The sequence below is a fragment of the Nicotiana sylvestris genome, chromosome 2, assembly GCF_000393655.2.
Source record: "Nicotiana sylvestris chromosome 2, ASM39365v2, whole genome shotgun sequence".
NCBI classification, from domain to species: domain Eukaryota; kingdom Viridiplantae; phylum Streptophyta; class Magnoliopsida; order Solanales; family Solanaceae; genus Nicotiana; species Nicotiana sylvestris.
In genome coordinates, this window is record NC_091058.1 from 204,082,595 (window position 1) to 204,099,927 (window position 17,333).

The following is a 17,333-nucleotide window of genomic DNA, read 5'->3' on the forward strand; positions in this document are numbered from 1 at the left end:
ACTTGGCTCAAAGCCATAGGTCAAAACACACAATAATTCATAATGCATATACTTTATTACTGCCATAATACCATAGTGAGATTAAACTCAATCCTTCATAAGCTCGTACAACACAGACCATCTAGTACTTCAAACCTTCTACAAATCTCACATTCACCCTCGTAACAGCCAAATCCACTCTCTTAAGTGACCCAAGTTCAAATCGCAACACATATATTTCACTGATAAAAGAGATCTTCTGACGAATAACATAAGGATCACAACTCCAGAACACTCCACAGGAGATAACCCACCTGTTTTGCCTCAAACTAACATCTCTCCATACCTTTCCACTGTCATAAACATCACGCAATCACTTAATCTTCATGCGTCTGAACTCATAACACAACGTGAAATCTACTCCACTCCCCAACTAAGCAACATGAAAAGATCCTATTTTAATCCTTTAACAATTGTGAATCAACAGTTATAAACAATGAAATTTAAATAAGCGGAAGAAACAACCATTTAAATAATTCCAATACGATTTCTTAAACAAAGACTACCCAGAACTGGTGTCACAACTTCACAGACGGTCTAGGAATACTACAAACAAGATCCAAAAAATAAATGCAACACTGTTTCTAAATTACATAAATGAAACATAAAGAAAGGATAGAGGGAGACGCCAGGGCCTACGGACGCCTGCAGGACTACTTTGGATCTCCGAATGGACTGAAGGCAGCCACCCTAAGCTAAGGTCCAAAAGTTGTTGCGCCGGGATCTGCACACAGTGCAGAGTGTAGTATCATCACAACCGACCCCATGTGCTGGTAAGTGCCTAGCCTAACCTCGGCAAAGTAGTAATGAGGCTAGGACCAGACTACCAAATAAACCTGTGCAGTTAAATTATATACGGCAGAAAACAAAAACAGGTATGTACAGTTAGGAATGGGAGAGGGAAACATGCTGCAGGGAAACATCAATTTAAAAATAGAAAGACAGTAAGTAAATACGAGGAACACCATATCTCAATTATCAACAAGAATCAGAAATCAAAACGAGTGCACGGTATCACCCTTCGTGCTTTTACTCTCGTCCTCACCATAAGAATCAATATATACTACACCGCATCACTCTTCGTGATTTTACTCTCGTCCTCACCATAAAATCAATAAATCGGCACAGAATTGTACATCGTGCGGCACGACATCACCCTTCGTGCTTTTACACTCTTCCTCACAAAATCATACACGACATCACCCTTCATGCTTTAACACTCTCTCACCAAAATAATGCACGTCATCACCATTCGTGCTTTAACACTCTTCCTCACCCAAACAACAATCACAAGCAATAGGGGCAAGGAAATAAATGAAATAACAATAAAATCCCGGCAAGGGAACACTATCAAAACATCAACAGCCTGACAAGGGAGATAACATTGAAAACAACATCCCGACAAGGGAGACAATATAATAATCTTCTTCTCTTTTTCACACTTACTTCACAACTCACTTCGCAATATGAGCCAATGCTCTATAAGATTAAATTGCCAATTATACTTCCACAATTCATATACAACTTGAGCCAACGCTCTTCAATACTCAAATACCACCATTACTTCCATAAACTTTACTCAATAATAGACATCATCAAAAAAAGGCATGAACAACACAAACGGAGTCATAATAATCATAATATAAGACTCACGGGCATGATTGACACAAACGTATAGATACTCGTCACCATGCCTATACGTAGTACTCAACAAATAACACATAGCAAATAGGACACAACTCCTAATCCCTCAAGCTAAGGTTAGACCAAACACTTACCTCGATGCCACGAACACAATTCAAGTCTCAACTATTGCTTTACCTCTTGATTCTACCACCAATTCGCTCGTATCTTGCCACAAGTTACTTATCTATATCAATAAGTGCTAAATGAATCAATTCCAATGCATGAAAATAGGTTTTCTAAAGTTTTTCCCAAAAAGTCAAAAATTGCCCCCGTGCCTACATGGTCAAAACCCGAGGTTTGAACCAAACCCCGATTACCCATTCCCCCACGAACCCAAATATATAATTTGTTTTGAAATCGGACCTCAAATCGAGGTCCAAATCCCCAAAATTTGAAAAACCTAGGTTCTACCCAAACACCCAATTTCCCCTATGAAAACCCTTGATTTTGAGTTGAAATCATAAGAAAAGATGTTAAAGATTGATAAAAATAAGTTAGAAATGACTTACAATCAATTTGGAAGAGTACTTGTCTTTGGAAAATCGCCCAAGAGTATTTTGGTTTTAAAAGGGTTTGAAAAATGAGAGATTTTCAGCTAAGTTATAATTTGTACAGGTGCAGATATCGCAATTGCGAACCCTTCATACGTCTGCTATCGTCGCATTTGTGACTAATGATCGCATTTGCGAAGATGCTTTTGCGATGGGATTTTCGCAATTGCGACGAGGGGAATTTCTGGGCCTCTTAGCATTTGCGAAGAAGTGATCGCATTTGCGATGGTCTACTCGCATTTGCGAGCTAGGCTTCGCAAATATGAAGCCTGCAGACCTGCAACATACCAGCTAAAAACCTGCAACATCCTAAGTTAAATTTCACACCGTGGCCTATTCAAAACTCACCCGAGCCCTCGGGGCTCCCAACCAAACATGCATACCAACCTAAAAATATCATACGGACTTGCTCGTGCAACCAAATCTTGAAAATAACGTGTAAAACTATGAATTAAACCTCAAACTCATCATTCTCATCAAGAACACTTTAAAGTTCATAACTCTTCAACCGGATGTCCAAATCATGTCAAATAAACTCCATTTTTCACCAAATTTCACAGTTATAATTTAAATACTTTAACAAGTTTGTATCGGGCTCCGGTACCAAAATACGGTCCCGATACCAATGGTTTCAAACATAATTTCTTTTCTTTATTTCATAAATAATTCAGCAAAACAATTCCTTTCAAAAATTGATTTCTAAGGCTTGGGACCTCGGAATTCATTTCCGGGCATACTTCTAAGTCCCATATTTTATTGCGGACCTCCCGGGATAGTCGGAACACAAATCCGGGTCTGTTTGCTTAAAATGTTGACCAAAGTCAACCAAAATCAAAATTTTAAATCTAGAAATTTCTATTTCTCATATTTTCACAGCCACACACACAAATCGAGGTGAGGTAAAAAGGAGGTTTTAAGGCCTCGGAACATAGAATTTATTTCTAAAATAAGTGATGACCTTTTGGGTCATCACATTCTTACTACCCCCAAGCAGACCCTTCTTGTCTCGATCAAATCATATGAACACATCTCGTAGTCACATCATACTCATCACATAGCTATCCAGTCATCACTTCCCTTAATCGGGACACTATCGAACATACAAATCCATAAATACGCATTCACACAATCAACAGCTCAGGGCTCAAGCTACAGGCAAGGCCCGACCTCAAGTCCTCCAGACTGGCCCAACATCAACACACAGAAATCATATCCCGCCCCTCGATCAAGGAATCACAAGCCACAAATGCACATCTGCTACTGAGCGCTCATGCGCGCACACGAACGCGTGGAAGGAATTCAAGGAGTTATATTTCAAGCTGAATCAAGGACGCACGATAAGAATTCAAGAATGTGAAGTTTTCTTAAAGGTTCTGCAGCCTCCTGAGGATATGTACATATGTCTCTGTACCGATCCGCGAGACTCTACTAAACCTGCTCATGACTCGTGAGACCTATGTAACCTAGGCTCTGATACTAACTTGTCACGACCCTAAAACCGACCCGGTCGTGATGGTGCCTATCGTGAAACTAGGATAGCCAACACAACCCCCGAATTAACCATTTTATCAATAACGATCACTTTTAAGCCTTTAATTAATCAGATAACTCATAATGTGGGTCTAAATGAATAGTACGAATAAATACACAAGCCCGATATCGGGGTGTCACGAGTATCTACTAAAGTTTGAATATAATAAAGAGTCTGAAAATATACTGAAACAATCTAAGGAAGACAAAAGGGAGAAGAGAAGGGCTATGAACGTTGGGCAGCTACCTTGCTAACTCCGATGACTCTGCCACTGAGCAATCAACACCCGCTACCGAAGAAACACCTGAATCTACACACAAGGTGTAGGGAGTAATGTGAGTACGCCAACTCAGTAAGTAATAAAAGTAAATGAAAGCTGAGCAATAAGAAAACATGTAAGCCACATCATAACGCTACAACAAATACAGTACATTTCCAAAACAATACATAAATCATTCACTTCATAAATCAAGCTCAGTTTCAGTAAAACCTTTTTGAAACATCTTTTAGCAGTTCAACGAGTGAATAAAAATAGGGAGAAAAGATAGAAAACATCAATCAGCCCCTCGGGAAAAATACCAACAGAACTAGCCCCTCGGGCTATCTCACATCTCACTCGTAATCAGCCCCTCGGGCATAACATGAATCAAGAACTGCCCCTCGGGCAAACATGGATCAAAAACAGCCCATCAGGCTTCAATATGAAACAACAACAGCCCCTTGGGCTACAACATGTCACTCACACTGGGTACCCACGCTCACTGGGGGTATACAGACTCTGGGAGAGGTTCCTTACAGCGCAAGCGCAATATCAAGCCATCTCATGGCATAATCAATATATCACTCACTCAAGGTACCCGCGCTCACTAGGGGTGTACAAACTCCGGGAGCCCCTTACGGCCCAAGCGCAATAACAAGCCATCTAGTGGCATAATCAAACAGGCTCTCGGCCTCATATCAAGCCACCTTGTGGCATAACAACTCAGGACCTCGGCCTTATAATCATGAATCAGTACAATACTGCTACGACGCACAACCCGATCCCACAGTATCCTCGCAACACAGGCCCTCAGCCACACTCAGTCAACAATCTCTCTAGCTACTAGGGCAACAGTAAACATGATGCTCAGCCGAAAATATCATTTAAAATATCAAAACGGAGAAAATATGGCTGAGTTATGAAAACTGTAGAATACAGCCTGACTGAGTACAAATATGAAGTTAAAATAGTGAGGAATAGTAGTAAAAATCCCCTAAGGGTCCAAAACAGTTGGCACGAAGCCCAAATATGGCATTCATCCAAAAATGGGGTAATAGTTTCCAAAACACAATGATATCAAATAGTTTTCAATCAAATACGCGACTTAACAGTCATACGGGACGAACTAAGTCATAATCCCCTATGGTGTACGACCCCACACTCGTCATCTAGCGTGTGTGTCACCTCAAAGTAGCAGAACAATGTGAAATTCGGGGTTTCATATCCTCACGACAAACATTTACAATCATTACTTACCTCAATCCGGTCCAAACTCTAACCCGCGATGCCTTTTCCTCTCAACTCGGCCTCTAAATTCTCCAAATCAAGACAAAAGCAGATTCATGCTATCAAAATATGCTAAGGGCACAAAGCCCACTCGAAAATATCTAATTTACACCAAAAATCCCGAAATTGACCAAACCCGACACCGGGCCCACATCTCGGAATACGATAAAAATCACATCAATAGAATCCTTATCCTCTCACGAGTTCCTACATATCAAATATACGAAAATCCAACCACAAATGGCCCCTCAAATCCCTAATCGAAGATCTCCAATTTCAAGCCCTAGTTCTTCAATATTTAACCACAAATTTCTATAAATTTGAAGCTTAATCAGTGAAATAATACCATAGAAACAAGTTTAGGGTCCAAATACCTTACCTCTACGAAATCCCCTTGAATTCCCTCTTCGAATCGCTATCCAAAGCTTTCTCCCGAATGAAATATGGTGAAAACCCACTCAAAATCGCGAAGGACCAAATATATATGTTCTGCCCCAGCTAAACCACTTCTGCGGTACAAAATATCGCACCTGCGGTCCTAGGTGCACACCTGCGAGATTCACTTAAAACTCCAAGGCCGCATCTGCGTAAAGAAATCCGCACCAGCACAATCGTAGGTACGACCAGGACCTCGCTCCTGCGGTGCCAGCCTGTCCCTCTCCTGGACATTTCTGCGGCTCCAAAATCCGCTTCTGCGAGTCCGCACCTGCAGTCCCCTAGTCGCAGGTGCGGTTATGACAGCAACAGAAAACTTCAACTGCCAAACCCAACTCAAAATCACCCGAAATCACCCCGAGGCCCCCGGGACCTCAACCAAAAGCACGAACAAGTCATATACCACTATCCAAACTTATGCCAATCTTCACAACATCTCAAACAACATCAAATCAACCAAATAACATCGGATTCAAGCCTAAGGTTCCAAAAACTTCTGAATTCCGCTTTTGATCAAAAAGTCTATCAAACCTCGTCCGAATGACCTGAAATTTTGCACACACATCACAAATGATATGACGAACCTACTCCAACTTCTGGAATTCCATTCCGATCCCTACATCAAAATCTCACCTATCAACCGAAAATCGACAAAATTCCAATTTTGCCAATTCAAGCCTAACTCTACCCCGGACCTCCAAAACACATTTCGATCATGCTCCTAAGTCCCAAATAATCTAACGGAGCTAACCAATTCATAAAATTTCAAATTCGAGATTATATACTAATAAGTCAAAACTTGGTCAACCCTTTCAAATTTTAAGCTTCAAACTGAGAACTATCCTTCCAAATTCATTCTGATTACCCTGAAAACCAAAACCGACGATTTACATAAGTCATAATACATCACACGTGGCTAGTCATGCCCGTGAACTGGCGAGCGAAGTGTAAAAGCTCAAAACAACCGGTTGGGTCGTTACACGCGACAGCGAAGACCCCAGCGCGGTCGCGAAGATTCACCGCGGACCACGAAGCTCAGTTCAGAGACTTGCAACTTCACTGAACCTGCAACAACTATTTCTCTAAGTCTAAATTTACTATGTGGCCTATCCAAAACTCATCCGATCCCTCGGGACTCCAAACCAATCATGCACGCAAGTCTAAAAATATCATATGGACTTGCTCGTGCGATCAAATCATCAAAATAACATCACTATCTATGAATTAAACCTCAAATTCATGAAATTATCCAAGAACATTTAAATTTCCATTTTCTCAACTATAGGTCCGTTTTATACCAAACCACTTCCGATTCTTACCAAATTACACATATTCAATTTAATTATTTGAAACTTGTATCGGGTTCCGAAACCAAGATACGGGCCCGATACCATCAAGAGAATGCATCAATTCACTTCTAAAAGTCTTTATATTTTCCAGCAAATAAATTTTCTTTAAAAATTCTTTTCTCAGGCTTGGGACCTCGGAATTCGATTCCGGGCATACGCCCAAGTCCAACATTTTACTACGAACCCTATGAGATTGTCAAATCACGGGTCCGGGTCCGTTTTCCAAGAATGTTGACCAAAGTCAACTTTAACCAATTTTAAAGGCCAAATTCATTATTCTTTTAAAATTTCACATAAAAGCTTTTCGAAAATGCGCCCGGACTGCGCACGCAATACGAGATGAGGCAAAAATAGGTTTTAAGGCCTCAGAACGTAATTTTTACCTCTAAAACAAGAGATGACCTTTCGGGTCATTACATTTAGTTAATTAGAATGTCTATTATCATTATTATGGATATCTTTTATTTTTGATGATTTCCTTGGGCTTTTAGTGATAGTCGTAGTGTATAGAATCATTTGCAGTCATCAATATGGTGGGCAAACAAATGTGAATGGCAAGAAATTTACAGGTAGAGGTTTCAAGTATTTTTCTTTGAGTTCTTTCTTTCATGTGAGGTATAACTAGGGGTAGAAGTATCTCGACCTCAGAATTTCAGTATATTGATGTGCAGTGAGTTCATGTTAAACTTGAGGGAAATATTCAATGTGTTTATAGGAATATCATTTGGGTTGCATACAAATGGATTGTATTTGCAAGAATGAGAGGAGAGTGTCACGTGAAGAGAGATTCTTCGGAATCAAAATATTGTGTTTTATGATGAAGAATAAAAATATAACAAAAGCTAAAGATCCACTTATATATAAATATTCATAATAACTCTAGAACTTCGTTGATAATAATTAGAAACAAGTACATATAGATTTTGTGTCTATTCTAAAATCGCAAGCTCTTTAATTTGATCGAGGGAGAGATACAGGCTTTTTTGTTGTGCATTTGAAGTATTCTTTTTTAAGCTTTCCAATTTTTATTATTAGGAGTTTGCATGTTCCTTTTGTAGATTATCTATTTGAAGGAAAAAATACCAAAAAACTATTCTTCCCTTTATTTTGCTGATGGTATTTTTAGTTTATTTGGTTTATTTTACTGAAAAAATATATATTTTATTGTAATTTACTATAATATTAGAAGTTTTTCTTTTCAATTGAGCATTATTGTTTGATAACACTTTTAAAATTATACTGTAACGGTAGTTTTGTTGCTTCTGTATTATACGTAGAAATTTGTACTATTTGTTAATTATGGTTGGGATTATTTTGTTTACTGTCTTTTAAATTTACTTTAAAGGTGTTTCAGGTGTTTTTGTTGCTTCCGTATTATAAATAGAAACTTATATAGTTATACTCCTATTTATTCATCATGCTTGGGATAATTATTTCCATAATCTACAATAAAGAATGTTATACTTGAGAGTTGGGATATTGAGTGCATATAATTTTTTCTGTGAGTTCTTTAGCTTTTTCTGTGAGCTTTTCAAAGTTGTTTTATTTATGGGTCAAAATCATGAGAAATTTTTAAAGTGTTTGTCTATGAGTAATTACCATAGATATTTGCTTTGGAATTCTTTGTAAAACCTCCTAATCACTATAACCATATATAGTTTCTACTTTCTTATGCATTTGGTAGTCTGTTTTGCTTTTTTGGTACCTAATATGAGCTAAATAATGTTGATATGCTTAAGGTATTAAATTTGCAAAAAAAATGGAATATGATTTTAGTTTTGAGTTAGCATATCATTACAGATGAGTGATTGTGATAATTAAATTTTACAAGATATAGAATCCTATCATTGTAGGAAAAAAGGATAGGATGATTAGGTTAGACATGATTTTTATAGATAAGAAGGAAACATAAATATTTTCATGTTTCTTCTTTCTTTATATCTACAAATTTATATTACCAGTTAACAAATTCATAGATATTTTTTAAACCCGCGGGAAGCGCGGACAAATTTACTAATTTATTAAATAAGGAAAGTTACTGATAATTGAAAAGTCTCCTAAAGAAAATAAGTATTCTGATTAATGATAATTTCTTATTAAGACACAATCATTGAGAATGTTTGACACAATTAACCTAACCATTTATAACGAATCTTAACATATTCTATCCATTATATAGATGATATATCCCCCTCCCTCCCCCTCCCCCTCCCCCCAAGATGGACCCACATAGCACAGCAATTCAGTTCCTTTTTCATTTTGTAGTTCCTTTTTCATTTTGTTATTATACTAGTTTCTCGACACATGTGTTGCACGTGTTTGTCAAGTCATGTAGTACATGATTTTATAAAATAGTGGAGTATCAATATCATTAAAATACTTTGAGTAAGTAATTACATGTGAAAGAATAAAATATAAGTTTTTGCAAATATCAACTTATAGATCATCGGATGGTGACTTGTTAGTCGAAGTAAAGATAATTGGATATCATCTGAACCTACAGAGATCAACAATCAATGTTTGATTATATATATATATATATATATATATATATATATATATATATATATATATATATATATATATAATATAATATAAGAGGGGGTATAGAGTTAAAATCGTCTAAAAAGTTAGGGTTAAAAATTAAAATTGTCTTCTTAGATGGTTTAGATGATATGATTGATGGTATGATAATATTAACAATATCAAATGGAGTTGTTTTCTATATATATCTGAACAGATACTACTATTGTATTGTAGATATATAAAATGTACGACCAAATCTACTATCGAATAAAATTCGATTTCTATGTCTAATATAAATTCTTCCAAACTTTGAGTAAGGCTCCTAGCAAAGCTTTCTGGATTTGTATAGTTATTACGATTATTGGATATCAATAAAATTATTTTTTGCGATTAAACTCTTATGTTGTGAAAATCCTACTCTGTACTCTCTCTCTCTCTCTCTCTCTCTCTCTCTCTCTCTCTCTCTCTCTCTCTCTCTCTCTTATTCTATAGACTTGTATAGTTACCATATTATCTAGATTATGAACTGAGATTACCCCTTTACTACTCTTTTTTCTTTCTTTTTTTCCTTTTTCACTCTGTTCATCTCTTCTTCCCAATCTTTTAAAGATTTTAACATTTTTCTTAACTCTTATTTCTTTAACCTCACCCCGGCCATGGTTAACCACTTATACCCTTCTTAATTATTTTTGGGTTTTACTTAACCAGTTTCTCCTAGGAATTTACAGATTAATGCATCATAATTGTTAAGAAATTGGGAAGTTAACCATATACTAAGAGTGATATCTAATAATCGATCATATGAACATGATACATAAAACTATACAGAATAACAAAAGATTTTAAAATAAACAGGGGTAATATCTAGCAGAAACATAATTTAGATAAAGATGAGTAACTTACATGCTTATAGGAGAGAGATTTTCCTTTCGGGAAACCCGAAAAAGTCTACTGAGCTTTGGGAATTAAAAACGATCACACATAAGCATAAGGACTTATTTTACAAGCTTAGAGGAGGAACTACTAAAGTATTCATAAGGAAATATTTTACAAAGTGTTTTGGAAGGGGGTTGATGATGAAAAGGTTGGTTGGATGGGTTTTCTTCAGAGTGTTTTTCTTCTTCTTGTATCTTATTTTTCTTCTGCTTTCTTCTCCTTTTATAGCTAAATTTTGGAACGGATTTGAAAAATGGATTCCAAACTCTTCCGAAATCTATCTTGTCCAGCCTTGCAGGGTACTTCATTGGGCCCCATCTTCACATGGCTTGGTTGGAGATTCCTTCCGTGTTTGTAACTTTTTCTTCCACTCAAAATTTTAACTTGTCTTTTAGCACAACTAACATTACCTCTTGTCACATCTTCTCTACTTTATGTCACTTGTCAATTTTGTCTTTTAGCACAACTAGCATTTCTTCCTGTCACATCTTCTTTACCTTCTTATTTTTCTCATTGGTACGCTAACATTATTGCTCTGTATACCAGCCTTGTTACTTTTCCTTTGTCTTTGGTGCTCTTTAATTGCTGTTTAACTGGGACTTTTTTTATGTGTCTAAATTATGTATAGCTAATGAATCAAAAGTCATTTCTGACTCATCTTCCTATGGATCTTGAGCATCTTGATAATTTAGGTTGTCTTCATAGTTATCATCTTCTCCTCAACTTTGGGTTCTTTCTGGATTTGGACTTGGATTTGGACTTGGACTTGGATTCTTAACCATGTGTTTGTCTTGTTCTTCCTTTTCTTGAAAAACTAATGTCTGTTTGATTATATTTTCTATTTTTTCATTTTTTTTGTTTTGAAATTATACTCTTTTTTAACACTTCTCCCTGTGTTAATGTTCTGGGTAGTCTTCTTCTCGATGGACCTTCATATTCACTTTTTGGCAAAGTGACAGCCATAAACGGATTTGATATGTCTTTACCAGTTACCGTTTGAACCGGACTAGCTGTATCATTATCCGATACAGTGGATCTTGCTGCATTCATTGGGGAATGCACACCATTCTCATCCATTTTTGTTTGAGATGGAGAACTCTGTTTTGGGCTGTTCATCTCTGTGTCTTGTTGAGAAATAACTTGAGTCTGGGATAATTCAAATCTCAACGTTTGTACCCTGTGTTCTAATACCTTTACCTGCTCCATAAGCTTTGTCTTCTCTTGTGCCAGGTTTCATTTTTCTGGTTTATTCGTTTAAAGGCTTATGTCATTGATGAGCAATGATCACAGAATATTATCTTATCATTGTCTTTTCGAATGTTGTATTGAGGGTTTTTTTCTGGGTTTTGTCTGAGTGTTGGGAGATATAGTAGTTTTGGTCCTAGTATTCCTATTGTATAATCTAATGCTTCATTAAAATCATTAAAACCTTTGAAAAGTGGTTTTTCTATATCCTTAATGGAATCTAGTACTTCTAACCATGTTTGAAAAATACCGTTTGTCTTACCCTGTATAACCACATAATACTTAAATCTTTTGTCTTGGTTTTTATCTGTAAAATATTGTCCTAAGGCATTAAGAGACGCTATAAAATATTTAGTGTCTTTCTTGTTATATGTTATCCATAAGTTATCAATTAAACACCGTTGAGGTCTGTCTATGACACATTCTGGTAGGACTCTAAATGACATGATTGATGGTGGAAAAAATATTAATTTATGTTTTCCAAAATTTATTCTTTCCCTATTAGTCTGTTCTCCCAAAGGATGTGGCTTAAAATGAAGATTACCTAATACTGTCTGCAAGTATCTGTCTGAGGGTGAGGCTTGAATGCCCTTCCCTTTGTCTTCAGTCTTGGAAACTGTTGGTCTCATGCTGTACATATAAAATACTTGTTTATTAATTGACAGTAATTTTAAGCCTACTTAACTGATCTGCTAAATTATTATCTTTTCCTTTAATATGTTCAAAAACCAGATTATATATTGATATAGTATCAATAAAATTTAACCATCTTCTACTACTACTATTCTTTGCGTTTATCTTCTAGTGAAATTTAACTATGGCTTCGCAATCAGTTCTAATTGTTACTTCTTGTTTATTTAATATATATAATTTAAAACTATTTAATCTGTAAATTACAGCTAATATCTCTACATCTATACTACTCATATTTTCTTTTTCTTTATATTTACCACTTTGATAAGCACATATTTTTTCTGTTCTCTTATCACTATATTTATTTGGTTTTGCGTTTAGAACTGCTCCCCATCCTTCAAAACTACCGTCTGTTTCTATTACCAAATAGTTTGTTTCTAGTAACATATTTAAATCAGGAATATTTTTTATTCTTTCTTTAATATTTTGTACTAATTTAATATCTTCTGTGTTAAAATATTTTTGTCATGTAGATCATGTCTTAGCATATAATGGTCCTGCTATTTTTCCTAAGTCTTTTATATAAAATTTCTCGCATAATTTTACTATACCTAAAAACTTTTGTAGCTCTTTGGTACTATCTAATTTATCTGGCATTTCTAGGGCCTTTTTAGATATATGGGGTTGTAATTTAATTTTTCCATCCCCTAAGATTACTCCTAGAAAATATATATAATTTTTATATAGTTCCATTTTTTTTTATTAACTATTATTCCATTATCTACAAATAATCTAAATACTGTATGTAAATGTCCTAAGTGTTCTTTAATATCTTTACCAAATACTAATATATCATCTACATATACTAAAACAAATCTCTTATATTCTCCAAATATACTATCCATTTTTCGTTGAAAAATTGGTGGAGCTGTTTTTAGTCCGAACGACATTACTAACCATTCAAAGTGTCCTTCTGGACAAGTAAATGCAGTTCACTCAATCCTTTCTTCATGCATTTTTACTTGCCAATACCCTGATTTACAGTCAAACTTGCTGAATATCCTTTTTCCTTATATTCTGTTTATTAGTTCTGTTTTACGAGGTAACTTATATCCATCTGTTCTAGTGTTATCATTAAGTCTTTTGTAGTTTATTATCATTCTTGCTTTTCCTCTTACTATCTTACTATGGTTTCTAACCATAAAGGCTACTGACCTATGTTTGGAAGTGGATCTTCTTATTACTCCTAAATTTATAAGTTCTTTAATTTAAATTTTGAAGTCTTCTAGATCTTGATTTGTAGCTTCTATTGAGGCTGTTTTAATTATATATTCTGGATTAATTATATCTAGTTTACACATAACTTTATTGTTTTCCCAATGTTTTAAAGGTTTTTCTCATATTATTTCTATTTCATCTAATATTTTTATTATATTATCTAGATCTTTTTCGTTCTTTATTATTCCTATTTTTTGTAGTCCCGTTTTAAAATTGTATAATTCTGTTTCAATATCTATTAAAGTATAGTCTTTTTCTAATATATCTCTATCTTCATTTTCTTCTAGTATTAAGGTTTTAGATTCTTCTTTAATCTTACAGCATGTATTTTTATCTTTACATTCTTTACAATATTCTTTTTGATTTTCTTGCAGGTTTTTCTGGCTTGCGTTCAGTCGTGTTCTTATCCTGGTTGCAGTTTCTAATATTTGTATTGGTGTTTGTGTAATATTTTTAAAAAATATTACTTCATCTCTACTGAGTAGACAGCTACCATTATTATGTAATATAAAACTTAATCCTAGTACAAAGTCTACATTTATGTTTAAGTCTCTTACCCAGATTTTGTCTACTTTGTAGCTAGGTTTATAGAAATCTAAACATGTATTTATAAAGCTAATATGTGATTTATCGATATAATGTCTGTATATATTATGGGTTCCATCCATTTGCATAGCTGCAACTGGCTTATCTAAGGTTTTGATTAGATTTGGGGAAACTATCTTTTTATTTATTATACATCTTGTGCACCCGGAATCTACTAGAGCTAACGTTTCTATTTCATAATCTTCTATTTTGATTCTTGCTAAAATCTTTATTGTACTTAATTTTGTATCTTCATTACATATTAGTGTATCATAATTTTCTATACTTATTAGTTCTTCTTCTATTGTTGTTATGTTTTCTTTTATATCTTCTAATTTCTCTTTTCCGTTTTCCATTTTCTGTATTCTTTTTTCTAGTTCATTTATTCTAGCTTCTAATGTCATTATTCTCAAATTCATGGTATGATCATTTACTTCTTGGTATTTTTCTTCTTTATTTATTTTTGTTTCAAAATATTTTTCTATACATAAAGTACATCCTTCTAGATAGCATAATTTACATTTAGGTCTTTTATTTCTACTAGGGTACCATTTGCATATGAAACACTGATTACTATCTAATCCTTTATTTCTTTCAAATTTATGGGTACATTCCTCTGATATGTTTACCGAGGTATTTTCTTCTAAATCTAATTTTTCTAATCCTATCTCATTTATTAATTCTTCCTCTTCTGATTCTGAGGTATCTATTTGAGTTTTTTCTTCTATATCTATGCTTACTATAGAGTATATACTTTCTTTATCTGACATATATTCGTCTACATTTATTAGGGTTTCTTGAAAATCTTCTATTAACTGTGAATTTCTTGTTTTATTATTAATTCTTTTTGGGCACGTATTTGCTAAGTGATTTACACTACCATAAGTAAAACATTTTAGTTTGTTTTATAGTTCCTATCTGTTCTATACTTTCTAACATGTCTATCCCTATCTAGGTAGGGTTTTCTAACTGATGATTTTCTAAGAAAATAATTTTTTTTTGTTGTATCCCTTGTTGTATTGAGGTTTATATTTCTATATTTCTTCTTTCTATATTCATTTTTGTCATAACTTTGTGTTGTATACACAGTTGATCTACAGAAACTCATATTGTTCTGTTTTAGTTGTTTTTGTATCTGTAAATTGGTACATTTTTCTTGTAGTATTTCCATTATATGTTGTACTTTGTGCCCTATAGACCATTTTGCATGTGGATTTTGTATTACACCTTCTCTTTTTATCTAGATCTTGATCAAAAACATTTCCACTAATAGTGCAATAATAAAAATAAACATTTAAATTTTTTTATATGAAACCAACTGCTTATATTTAATTGTTCTAATTTTATTAAAGCGTTCTTTTGTAATACTACTAATCCACTATTTGGATCTTCGCCTGTGATCAAGCTATGTATTTTATTTGTAAAATTATAAGGATTTGGTCTCATTGCTATTAACATTTGAAAATCTTGTGGAAATTCTGATTTATAGGCTTCCCATAAGCCCTTTGTTGATTCTCCTAAGAAGGTCTCCATATATTTATACATTGTTTCTGCGTCTGTGTCATTATAAGTTTTTATAAAGTCTGCTACTACTATTCCTTTCCATAGGTCTATTACTGAGTTCCACATTTGTGGATCATGAGCTGCTATATTTAATATTACCCTTACTTCCTCCTTCCTGTAATCTTATAGGTTCTTCTATAAACATTCTTTTTCCTAATGGTTTTACATTTTCTATGTATGTTTCTTGATCTATTCTATATACTCTTTTTCTAGGTACATTTCCTATCCTAGTATCTATCGTACTTTGGTAAGTTGTTCTCTGAAATGGGCTTGGGCTAGAACTAGTTGATTCCATTAATTCTTTTAAATTTATTAGAGATTCTGTCTCTGTTTCTTCATAACTATCTTGTATCTCTTCAAAAGATTTATCGAATTTATCTGATTTTTTCTGTGAAATATTTTCTTTTCTATATCCCCAATTATCTGTTCTTAATTCACATTTCTTAAAATGCTCTTCTACTTTGCTTAAAGTTAATTTTCCAAGTTTACACCCTTTACATTGGAAAGTCTTATTTCTATTTTCTTTAACTAGCCTTCTTGCTTTTTCTAATGTTATGTCTACTTCGAATTCGTCTCGTATTATTTCAATATTCATAAATTCAGTCTCATTATCTTCCATCGTACTTTCAGTTCCATCATCTATTTCTTTTTGGGTAGAATAGTTATAATTGGTAAACCTAATTGATGTTTCTCCTTTAGAGTTTGTATACATTAAATGAGATTATGGTTTGAATATTTTTGGCTTTGCGAAATCTTCTAGATTTCATTCTAATCCAACATATTCTTCTGGGTTTATCTTAATAGGTTTTATTAATTTTATCCCTTTATTTCCCATTACTTCGACTACATCGTCTACCTTAATTTTAAATTTTGTATTACTATTTGTTGCCATTTTTTCTATGAAACCTACACATATTAGTAAATTATTTCCATTATTCATCTCTTCATATCCCTTAGTCTGTATTCCTATTTTGATATTTTTTCCAAATTCTGCTAGATTTATCATGAAATTTGGGCTAATATAAAATATTCCTCCATTATTTGTCATGTCTACTTCTGTTAAACCTATTATAGATTTCTTTTGATCTGACCATCTGTCATCATATACTACGATTAGCACTTTAGTTCCCAAAATTCTTTCTAGTTAGTCCTTCTAATTCGATTACTATTAATCCCATATGCATTAAATTCTTTTTATAATTTTTAATTTGTCGTACTGATTCTGAATTAATTAAATTTAATGTTGCAACCTTATTTCCTATAGCTGATAATTGCTCTTCTCTATAATGTCTATATAGTTGAGAGTTATTTGAAAAATATCATGTATTATATAGTATTCTCGGATTGAGTAACCTTAGTTGATTTTGTTGAAAAATTTGTATATCTTTGTCTATATCTATTATTTCGTCTAATTTCTGATTTTCTTCTTG

At 34.1% G+C, this 17,333-nt stretch overlaps 1 long non-coding RNA gene across 2 annotated transcripts; it reads right to left on the minus strand.

Moving 5' to 3' along the window:
- Nucleotides 1-506: 506 nt before the first annotated feature.
- Nucleotides 507-10,789, minus strand: LOC138886448 (uncharacterized). 2 transcript variants are annotated; one of them, XR_011405178.1, is made up of 3 exons: nt 10,567-10,789; nt 4,054-4,117; nt 507-875 (listed from the first exon to the last, which is right to left on the minus strand). It is a non-coding gene; the product is annotated as an uncharacterized lncRNA (long non-coding RNA). The 2 variants fall into 2 exon arrangements; XR_011405177.1 differs by having other exon boundaries at nt 507-4,117; nt 10,567-10,775.
- Between the last annotated feature and the right edge of the window lie 6,544 nt (nt 10,790-17,333).